General features: G+C 42.0%; 1 non-coding gene across 1 annotated transcript; it reads right to left on the bottom strand.

The window, feature by feature from the left end:
* Positions 1–10,158: 10,158 nt before the first annotated feature.
* On the bottom strand, positions 10,159–10,231 carry TRNAK-CUU (transfer RNA lysine (anticodon CUU)). Its single transcript has one exon. It is a non-coding gene; the product is annotated as a tRNA-Lys (tRNA).
* Between the last annotated feature and the right edge of the window lie 1,302 nt (positions 10,232–11,533).

Here is an 11,533-nt window from a genome sequence, read left to right as displayed (position 1 = left end):
GATGCCTGAAGGCTCCCCTCTGCCCCTCTCTGGTCTCCCCTAAGCTGTATGCATTTCAGAGATCAAGGCATCATGACAAAACCAGCTCCCTTTCCAGCTTTTCTGTCAGTCGTGGAAGAGGGCTTTTGGGTCAGCTCAGCAAGCTCCCTGGCCTTAAAGCTGACTTTGAACCCACCGAGCCCCCAGTCAAAGGCTCTCCCTGAGCCTGAGCTGAAAGCAGATCTGGAGAGCAGCAGGGTCTCCCATTTCTGTGCTGGAGCTGCCACATCAAACCTGTGCATGATCACACTCATCGAGCAGTGAAAAAGCTGCAGAAAGCCTCTTTCTTTATCATGTTGCCTTCTTTGGTCACATTTCTCACATACATTCAGAGATAAGTACAAGAAATATTGCACAGAGACTGTCCAGGGGCTGAATGGCCGAAGGTTTCCGTGGGACTGACACTCCCAGCCCAGGCAAAGCTTGTATGCAGAGCTTGCTGACAAGGAGAGATGCAGCCAGCTGCTCTGTAGCTCTGAAATAGGCAGGGAAAAAAATAATCTCTGCATTTTTTATGCCTAATTTAATGGAGCAACCTTCTGCCCTGCTCCTCTGGAAGTCAATGATACATCCATGGTATCACTGGATCAGCAATAGCTGTTATGAAAGTGAACTTCTACGCTATTTTTAAGAGCTGAATCAGCTGCTTTGCTATTTCATTCCAAATGTCAGGAGCAAGGTATCCTGGAGCAATAATCTCAAGAGCACCAGTCCCCACATGCATTTCACAGAAACCAGAGGTTCAAAACAAGCTGGAAAGGAGAGTCAGGATCCCCAGATAAAACAACAAAAAGCCATCAACATCAGTAAAGGGCAGAATAATATTCCTAAGACTAAAATCCCAGAGGGCTAAATTGTTAAGATTATAGAAATGCAGGAATTAGTAACAGAGCGGTATGAAATTGTACTCCCTTCTAGGTGTAATTATTGAACTCATTTGCATAATTTCCCTAGCAGACACCCAATTACAATCTGCACCAACAGAAGCGTCTCTCCAACTCCAAGGCCAGGGTTCCACAGCAAGAACGGGCAAAAGAGATATCACATCCAGTCTCACACCATCTTCCACCCTTTTCAGTACGTATGGATGTCTCAAAACCAGCTTGCAGACCAGCGTGCCTGAGAAAGCTTTCTTCAAGAGAGCTGCTCTTAGTCTCAGAAGCGCCAGCGGGTACACGCCAGCAGTGCCTCCAGCCGTCATTACAAATTTATTCTCTACACAATCAGCAGAACTGCCTGGCGAGCAAGTTAAATCCTAACCTTATTAAATAGGTTACTATCTTCTTTCAGGGTTGTGAGAATATCAAGGCCTCAAGGAAACAGAAGCACCATCACTAATTTGCGGGTCAGGAATAAAACCCTTCACTTCCAAAAACACCACGTGCTTCAATCTCCCTTCTGCTCGCAGCAGTACTACATAAGTACTCATAACAAGGGGAAAGGCAGCATGCGTACAAGGTGATTGATTACTCCCTTTCCCTCCTGCTCAGCAAATCTTACACTCATGTGCCCAAAGGGATTAAAAAGCAGGAAACTCAGATATTATCAAAGCTGTAAGCTGCATGCAGAAACATCCAGCTATCCCATACAAATGCCACATGGTTTCAAACTTTTAACTTCAAGAAAAAATGTCAGGAAACCTACAGGAATTGCTGCGGGCATTACTGAAATATTACTCTCAAAGCAGGATAATCATGAAGAAAGCAAGAAAAACAGCAAGTGAGACGTTCCACCTAAGAGAAAACAAAGGCATCTTTGTATGATCCCTCTCTCACACACAAAGGCAGTAAATGCACTTATTTGATAAGCACAGCTGGGTTTCACGTGCCTGGTGGATATCATATGTTAATGAAAGTAAATTATATCATGCAACTTGAGGCACGTCTATAGCAAAGGCTGCAAAATAAATTAGAAATACTCAAAACACAAAGAGGTTTAGATGTACACAGCTTGGCTGGGTTTATTTTAGCCTGCTGAGAATAAGAGCAAATAAGCCTCACAGAGCTCCAGGATGCCATGGCTGGATTGCTACCCCTCCCTGAGATGGTTCGTCAGAAGCTGTGCTAGGGACTTCTTCACTGCCAGCACAGGTAACTAGACACTGCCTGATCTCATGTATAGCAAGTAAAATAATAGCTGCTGCCACCTGTCCCTGCTTCCAGAGGGTTAATAGCTTTCTCAGCCATAGGAGCTTTACTCCTCAGCATCTTATCTGGCCTAATCAAGCAGGTAGTGCCCTTTCCTTACATTGAAAGAAGTCAGCATGGTTGTAGTGTTGACAGCTGCACCTGACCTCGTCTCAGAGATGGGAAACGTTTCTCATGGTTTGTACTTGGTAGAGACATGTCCCATCAGGATTCAGAAAAGAACCACCTCTAGAAAAACACTAGTTGTGTTCTTAAATTCCCAACTGTTTGGAGTGTAGTTGCTTGCAGTGGTGACCCAGCTTTCCTTTAGAAATATATTTTGACAGAGGGAAGTGTCAATCCATGAGCATCCTTTCTTGGAACAGTCACAGGGTCTGGGGAGAAGAGACAGAAAAAAAATTATGAGAATTTAAGAGATTATTATATAACCCTAATGTGTTATAGATATCATGTAGCGTGTGAATGTAATAATTTAAAGTAGTAGTAAATATATTTTAACATACTCTAATGCAAGTGAAATACATAATATATGTGATGATGCAAATGCTTATGACAGAGAATCCCGGTTTCTTCCTCCCTGCTATGTTTCAGGCTATCGTAATAGCAGAGGAAAGCAGAGAAATCATCTTGGTACAAAGCCTATAGGCTATCCAGGGCTACCTATAGGTATCCAGGGCTAATCTGGCCTTCAGTGCAAGCCCTGGGAGCCTTGCAGCCATGAGAGCAGCCCTGTCCTGGTCACCCACCACCGCAGGAGGGGACCCCCCGGGACCTCACCAGAGAAGGACACTCATGTTCTTCCTAGCACCTCCTTCCCCTGCACAGAGGAGAAGGGAGTTTCAACCTAGTGGAATGAAACCTGGAGCAAGAGGTCAGGAGAGAGTAAGTGAAGTCCAGCAACAGCAGGGAGACAACAGCACTGCAGTGAATTATGTGGTCTCTTTTGAATAGTGTTATCCAATTCCTAAACACCTGAATGCCAGGTAAGCCTGCTGCAGCTCTGCATATACACCTGGGCTGCTCAGGATGAAGAGCCTGAAGTCCTTTTTTAAACTGGGACTAAAATAATAATGTGTTTTCAGAGCTATGAGCCTGAGGTAGGAGAGCAGATGATGAGGAAGCGAAGAAGGGCTGATTTGGTGAAGCCTTGAAGGAGGCTGAATGTCCCAGGTCAGTAACCGTGAGTGCAGGCAGACAAGGGATGAGCAATTAGCGCCCTCTGATGCAATAAGCTGTGTCAGGAAGCAAGCTCCTGCACTAATTCACTGCAGTATTTTCTGTACCCAAAATCTACAGTTATGTGCCCTGGATAAACTCCTGCTATGTGGTTCAGGGGACTGTCACAGCAGGAGGCTCCCCAAACGCGCCAGGACTGGTTGGACACTGTAAATATGTAGAAATACAACTAGGGAGGTATTCATCTTCCTACCACTCCAATATGAGCTTTGCCATTAATCTCCAATGTGTCTCAGTGCCTGAGCCATAAAGCAAGGATCAGATTTCTTTTTTTTTTTCATGCTTTGTTTGCCTGGATGATTTAGATTTGAAGATTTTCAGAATGATGGTTGTCTTACTTTAAGTGTTCACACAACATCTAGCAACATAGGATTGTAGTCTCAGTAGGCAGCTCTAAGCTGACAGTAATACAAAAAAATCACAATAAACCAGAAGGAAGAAATAAGATCAATTTTAGAACGTGCAGCCATAGCTTTAATACAGAAAAATTGGTTGAAAGCAAACTTAGTTTCTCTACTGAACTGAAAAACAGAATAAATGGCAGGCCTGGAAAATATTAAGAAAATATCTTCAAAGAAGCAGTTTCATTGTCTGATCCTTTTATTTAAGCACTAGTAGTGGAAAACTGTGCAATCTTTTAAAAAGAGAGTTGTGTACAACCAAAGTAGTGGCTGTCCTGTAAGAAAATTAAAATTATGCATCTCGTTTAGTGGTGGACTTGGCAGTGATAGATTAACAGTTGGACTCGATGATCTTAAGGGTCTTTTCCAACCTTAATGATTCTATGATTCTACAGCAGGAAAGACGTAAAGAATGTGAGTATCTGTAACAATGATGGATTTTAAAAAGAAAATTATGAATCAATTCTACTAAAATACATTTAAGAAATTTTCATCTTTCTTGCAAATAACCATCAAGACTAATTCTAACTTAAACAGAGACACTCCTAACTTTTGCCAATTCATTCTGAAGTTGGAGTCACAATATGGTTTTCACTGTAAAAAATTAAACACATTAATTTCAAATAACTAATTTTTCCAGAGTCAATGAAATGCTTCAGAAATATCAGCACAAAGAAAACAAAAACGGTAATAAAAATGAATCAACTGAATAAAAAAAAATATGTTAGCAGCAACTTTTATTGTCAAAAGGGGTGAAACATGGTTCTCTTGATTGAATATTTTGGCCAGCATTGGAGATAGGAGTCATAAACATCAGGCCAGGCAGCGATAACAACAATATTAACAGATAACTCATACTTATGTCAATTCACTGTGTGCCTCGAGAAGAGTCTAATATGATTCTCCTCTCTGCAGTTCAGCGTTGACATCAGCACTTCAACGGACGGTTTCTAAAGGAAACATAAACCACCTCACTTCAAGAAAAAAAAGTCTCTCCAGCAATTTTGCTTGCACAAAATAAATGCAAGATCCTTTCCCACTATCCATTAGCAGATGTTTTCCAGAGGAAGAGCGGGAGCTGAACGTTAGCAGGGCTCGCAGGATGGCCCCAGAGATCACCATCGGGGCTGCTAAAAAGCAGGAACAAACCAGAGACCAAACTCTGCTCAAGTTGCAGTGGGTAAAGTGCTCTCAACTTTCATATGGCAGCATGTATCGGAGCAGATTTGAGGGAGATGTCGGATCAAAGGATTCAGCCTGAAATAAATAAAAATTACACAAGCCTTTTCTCCTCTGTAAAATGGCAATTCAAAGCTTGTCTCAATGAAAACAACTTTTGATCTCTGTTATTTGACTGGATTTGAACTGGTAGGTTTTATGCATTTAAGATCTGTAGCGCTACTTTTGGAAGCAGGGAATGCTTCCAGGCTAACGGGGGCACATACAATACTAGATATAGAAAATATCTATGTATAGCAATTATAGGAAATACTACAGGTCCATTACTTCCTGATGGAGATGTTAATATGAACCATTAAGCAACACATTGATTTAATGTTCGCAAAGAGTTCTCATTTCCAGTATTGCTGTAGAATTTTGGAACAAAGAATTGCTAAGAGCTATCACAGTGCAGAAAGATTGTTATAAGGTGCTTTTAACACAAACTTCTGCCAGAAATTGTGTTTAACATGAGACACATTGCATATATTTCTTTACATTGATTTCACCTGTCTGCTGCTTCTATGTTAATTCCAAGATATTATGCATATAAACCACACTTTTTGAATGAACTCTGTTGTTTGTGATTGCTGTGAATAGATTCATGAAGGACATTACAAATATATATTAACTGGTGCCTGTGTGGTTCTCTTAGTAGTCAATTTTTAAAGCACTGTGTTATTGAGCTGTAAATTCTCCTGTAACTGAAATTGTAGGTTCTGAAAGGTTTCCTCTGGGGAACTTTTAGCTTTTGCCTGGTGAAGTTAATAAATAAGGTAAGTAATAGTCAAATAAGGTAAGTAGTAGTCAAGAGCAGAATGCATTTGCATAGAAGTATTGCACTAATAGGTTCCCTCATTGAACTGCAAAGACCTGTTAGATGTTATGGGCTTCATTTATGCTTGCAGGTACCAATGTAACCTCCCAGCATGGCAGTCTCCAGCCACAGATTGTTCCCCATCTCCTGCTTCAGTATCTGACCAAAGACACACAAGGGTGGAGAGCAATAAAATAAGTTTTTTGGAAGGAGAAGACATCTGGATTTCCCTGAGCAGCAAGATTGGTATTTACCTGACCAATATGCCACCACCCTAAATGGTCCTGCAAGAGATTAAGAAGGACGTGGCTGGGTGAGCACCACAGCTGGTGATGGTCCACGCATCCCGGTGCTCTCAATATATTCAGGAGGAGAGCAGGTCAAAATCAGGTTCACCTTGTGATGTGCAATCAAAAATAGATGCCAGGAGCCAGATTATGAGCCTAGGCACCATGGAGCAAAGCTGAAACCAAAAGGAAGGACCTCCTGAGCAACTGGGGTTGGAATCTCCCACTCACTTTACTTTAGGTTTTTTTCCACCACAAGCACTGTTTCCATTTAGCAGTTGATTGGTATTTGCTGACAGCTTTATTGGAAAAGATCAGCAGAAACAGGTGAGACTTCTGAGGAAAGGTGAAAGACAAGTTAAATTAAGAATAACGCCTGTAAGAGCAATGAAAACCTTTCATCCCTCATTAAATTTATTTTTTAAGATGTTAATGTATCTTCTTCAAAGAAGTGCGAGTTTCAAGAAAATTAGGTATTATAGGACTGAGATTTAAAATAGTATCTATGTGTTAATATTATCATTGTTCAAACTGAAAATTCTGCAATAGGCTGACTTGATAAATAAATCAGACAACTATGTTAGAACATGAGCACAAATACTCAGGACATACTAATTTTCACTTCCACTTTCCAAGTCTATTACACATGTGCCAAGTTATTCAACCTCAGTGGAATCTGCCAAGAAGTATGCATTTTGTCCTTATCCTCTGCATTAGAGAAGTGCTAGAAGTCATGACCAGAGACAGGGCGCACGTGGTGCGGTGCAGCACAGAGTGTGAAACCATCTGAACTTCAAAGAGATGCAGCTTATTGAGAAATGTCATAGCAAATGAGATGATACAAACCTTGTCTGACTTCAACACCTCCATAGCAGTCATCTGTCTGACTAATTTAAAGCCCCTAATTCAGGCAGATGAAATTCCCCTCTGGATGCTTCAAAAGTGCCTTCCTGTGTTTATAGAAATGTAAGCACGAGCATGTGTCTGAGTGAGTGTTTTCTCCGCGAACTCTGCACAGTCCTCCTCCCCAGCTAAGCCCTTAATGAAACCTTAATATATAGAAATTAATCTTGGCTAGGTGTTATTTGAGATAACAACTGGGCAATATGATCCATTTCTATGGCACCACAAAAAATTGGCTTATTTAGAAGAAAATTTTATCCTTGTTATCTTTGTCAGTTGACAGGTCTAAGGAGCTGCTTCTACAACAAAAGTGCTTCAGTGACCTGTTTAAGGGTCATGAGCAAGGTATGGGGAAGGAAACTTTTTCTATTACAGCCTTTAGTGCATAAGACCTTGTTGATCAACCGTTGATTACTATCTTCATATGTTCAATTTGACCATGCTCAACAATACTTAGTTCACTTCCAAATCAGAAAAAAAAATCTAATTTATATGAAAATATAAATTTCTGCTATCATCTTAGCTCATGTAGGAGCCTGCCATGGACAAAAAATTGCACTGAATTGTTACTATTAGATATAATTGATAGATATGGGATCAAAATAGCTACCTTATTTGGGAACTTTCTGGTCAGTGATGTCTCTACTTACTATCTTAATATCCTAATGTAAGTCTTAGCAGCACAGGTTTCATAATTCTGGTCTGAACTTGGCACATTCATTCTATTGCAGAAATACAGGAAAGACATTTGACTTCCTAGATCAGCGGATAAGGACCTGGAAGGTCAGAGTATTGGGCTATGTATTTATTGGATTAGCAATTTTGCAAAGTCATCTTAAGAAATGCAGAGAAACAGTTCTATCTTACTTGGCTTGATGCCTTGCTATTCACAAAAATTGAACTCATGACCCTTCCATTTAAAGGCTTTTCCTTCCTGCGTGAATCTTAAATCAATCCTGTTGCCTCTGAGCACTGCGCGTTTAATTCTAACATCTCTTCTTGAATTTGCTTCAAATTCCTCAAAGTCAACACTGCCTATGCAAGCAACATCTTTCTGTCTCAGTTTCTGAAAATAATAGAAACACACTGTCTAGGATGGGTTTCTCTTGCATGTGTATAAAAATCACTTTGGAGTTTGCCAGCCTTTCCTACGCTGCACAATGTCTCAGTTCACCATAAATCCCAAGGCTTTTGACACTACCATGCAGGAGTAGGATGTTTTTAATCAGTAACAAATCCAATCAATTTGGGAATTGTTGTAGCATATGGCTTTGAACAATAACAATACTAATACACACAGGTCAGGATTGAACTTCTAGAGAGTGAAAAGGGTAAATTGTGGATAAGTGATAAGGAGAAGGAGGCAACTTACGAGGTATGTTCAAACAGAGGTTCTTGCTGTCTAGCTCAATGTGGGATATGTCATCTCCTGGAGATGCCCATCTCTCAGTTTTTGAAAAGCTTATATGCCTTGTCTAGACTTGATGCCTGATTTTAGACAGCTAAACTTAGCTGGGATGATCCCCACCCTTAATGAAGGGTAATATTTTATATAACAGAGACACTGAAACAGGAGGGATTGATCATGTGTTTGTCTACATTTAGAAACAGACTAAACACACCACCTTAGGTGCAATAACAGTTGGCATGTGTGCAGACAAGGAAGAAGATGAATAAAATATGATCATCTGGTATTTAGCAGTCTTCATCAAGGACAGTGTTTAAAATTTGGATGAGGTGATGAATAGTCCTAGAGTTTATAAAAGAAAACAGGGCTTTCTTGATTGATCCATCTGTCCATCCACCAGTCAGCTCAAGTGAGCTCCATCAGTCCACAGGTTCGTGAAGCTGGAGGTGACTGGAATTCACCCACTGTGATGCAAAAATTTGTGATATAAAAGATCATGCTTCAGTACCTCAGCTCCAGCTATAAGGAGTTAAGATGAGTATAAAGCATGAAGGATTATCACCAAACTGACTTCAGAATTTGTTATGAGCAATTGTTGGAGACAGGACGTTGGCTTTGGACAGACCATGAACTATTCCCACAGTAAATGCTCCAAAGTGAAAATAAATTCTGAGCTTCACAGCAGCATTTTTCATCTTGAAAGTGTTTAAACATCGCAGTCTAAATTTTCTCCACTTGAAATCAGTGACAAAGTTCTTGCTGTGTTCTGTTGGAGCAGAACGGGGACCGTCATCTGATAGATCTCCAAATTACTCTGCAAAGTAAGCCAAAGCTATTTCCCAGTTCTGAAATAAATGCTACTGAACTTCAGAGTACGTGAGGCTCTAATCACACAAGACCATTGAACTTATTCAATTTATTGATGGATTTAGGAAGTGACTTGAATTTTGGTGTAGACACACCTGGAGAAGATACACAGCTGGTAAAGGAGAAGTTCTTAATTTTTGCTGAAAAAAAACATAGAAAGACAAGTGACTAAAAGATGAAGCTAGAGAAGTTTCACCTTGAAATCAGATGCTATTTCCCAGTATCGATAGTGATTAGACATTTGTGCTGCTTTTGGCTGGGATAGAGTTAGTTTTCTTCTTAGTAGATAGCACGGGGCTATGTTTTGGATCTATGCTGGAAACAGTGTTGATAACACAGGGATGTTTCTGTTACTGCTGAGCAGTGCTTACACAGAGTCAAGGCCTTTTCTGCTCCCCACCCCACCAGCGAGGAGGCTGGGGGTGCACAAGAAGCTGGGAGGGGACACAGCCAGGTCAGCTGACCCCAACTGACCAAAGGGATTTCCCATACCATATGACATCATGCTCAGCAATAAACTAGGAGGAAGGTTGGCTGGGGGGGCCACTGCTCAGGGATTGGCTGGACATCAGTCAGTTGGTGGTGAGCAATTGCTTTCATTTCCATTACCTGTCTTTCTTAGGTTTTATTTCTCTCTCTCTGTTATTTTTCTTTTCATTACAATTTATTATTATTATTATTTTATTTCCATTATTAAACTGCCTTTATCTCAACCCATGGGTTTTCTCACTTCTACTCTTCCGATTCTCTCCCCCATCCCACTGGGGAGGAGTGAGCAAGCAGCTGTGTGGTGCTTGGTTGTCAGCTGGGGTTAAACCATGACAGTCCTTTTTGGCACCCAACATGGGGCTCAAACCCACAACCCTGAGATTAAGAGTCTCACGGTCTACTGACTAAGCTAGCTGGGCTGTTGGACTCTTGTAGTTTAACAGCAATAAGCAGTAATGTATACTGCTTTTAATAAGTAGTAATGTGGTGGGTGACCTTGGCTGGATGCCAAGCCACTCTATCACTGCCCTCCTCAGCTGGACAGGGGAGAGAAAAATATAACGAAAGGCTCCTGGGTTGAGATAAGGACAGGGAGAGATCATTCACCAATTACCATCATAGGCAAAACAGACTCGACTTGGGGAAAAAATTAATTTAATTTATTACCAATCAAATCAGAGTAGGGTAATGAGAAATAAAACCCAAATCTTGAAACACCTTCCCTCCATCCCTCCCTTCTTCCCAGGCTTAACCTTACTCCCGAGTTCTCAACCTTCTCCCCACCAGCGGCACAGGGGGACAGGGAGTGGGGGTTGCGGTCAGTTCATCACAAGTTGTCTCTGCCGCTCCTTCCTCCGCAGGGGGAGGACTCCTCACACTTTTCCCTTGCTCCAGTGTGGGGTCCCTCCCACAGCAGACAGTCCTCCATGAACTTCTCCAACATGAGTCCTTCCCACAAACTGCTCCAGCACTTCCATGGGGTGCAGTCCTTCAGGAACAGACTGCTCCAGTGTGGGTCCCCCCTGGGGTCACAAGTCCTGCCAGCAAATCTGATCCAGCATGGGCTTCACACAGGGTCCCAGCCTCCTTCAGACATCCCCCTGCTCCAGCGTGGGGTCCTCCATGGACTGCTGGTGGAGATCTGCTCCACCATTAACCTCCATGGGCTGCAGGGGGACAGCCTGCCTCACCACGGTCTTCCCCATGGGCTGCAGGGGAATCTCTGCTCTGATGCCTGGAGCACCTCCTCCCCCTTCTTCTGCACTGACCTTGGTGTCTGCAGGGTTGTGCCTCTCACATATTCTCACTCCTCTCTCTGGCTGCAGCTGCTGTTGCACAGTTTTTACCCCTTCTTAACTATGTTATCTGAGAGGCTCTACCACTGTCGCTGATGGGCTCAGCCTTGGCCAGCAGTGGGTCTGTCTTGGAGCCAGCTGGCATTGGCTCTATCAGACATAGGGGAAGCTTCTAGAAGCTTCTCACAGAAGCCACCCCTGTAGCCCCTCTGCTACTAAAACCTTGTCACGCAAACCCAATACAAGTAATAACATATGAGGGGAGGCATATAGTAATTTCTTCTGTACTGAAAGAGTGATAACCTCCATCAAAGCAAATAACACCTCCAAAAGATACTGGTTATTAATGTGCCAGAAGAGCACAGAAGAAAGATGGGATTAGTTCACATTCACAGTCTGTTTCTGCAAACTCAAGTTATATGTGTG

The sequence above is a fragment of the Nipponia nippon genome, unplaced genomic scaffold (genome assembly GCF_047370975.1).
Source record: "Nipponia nippon isolate SJK-2023a ecotype South Korea unplaced genomic scaffold, ASM4737097v1 scaffold_4, whole genome shotgun sequence".
Classification (NCBI taxonomy): Eukaryota; Metazoa; Chordata; class Aves; order Pelecaniformes; family Threskiornithidae; genus Nipponia; species Nipponia nippon.
Note: the sequence above shows the minus strand (reverse complement) of the source record. Positions and strands in the feature narration are given on the sequence as shown.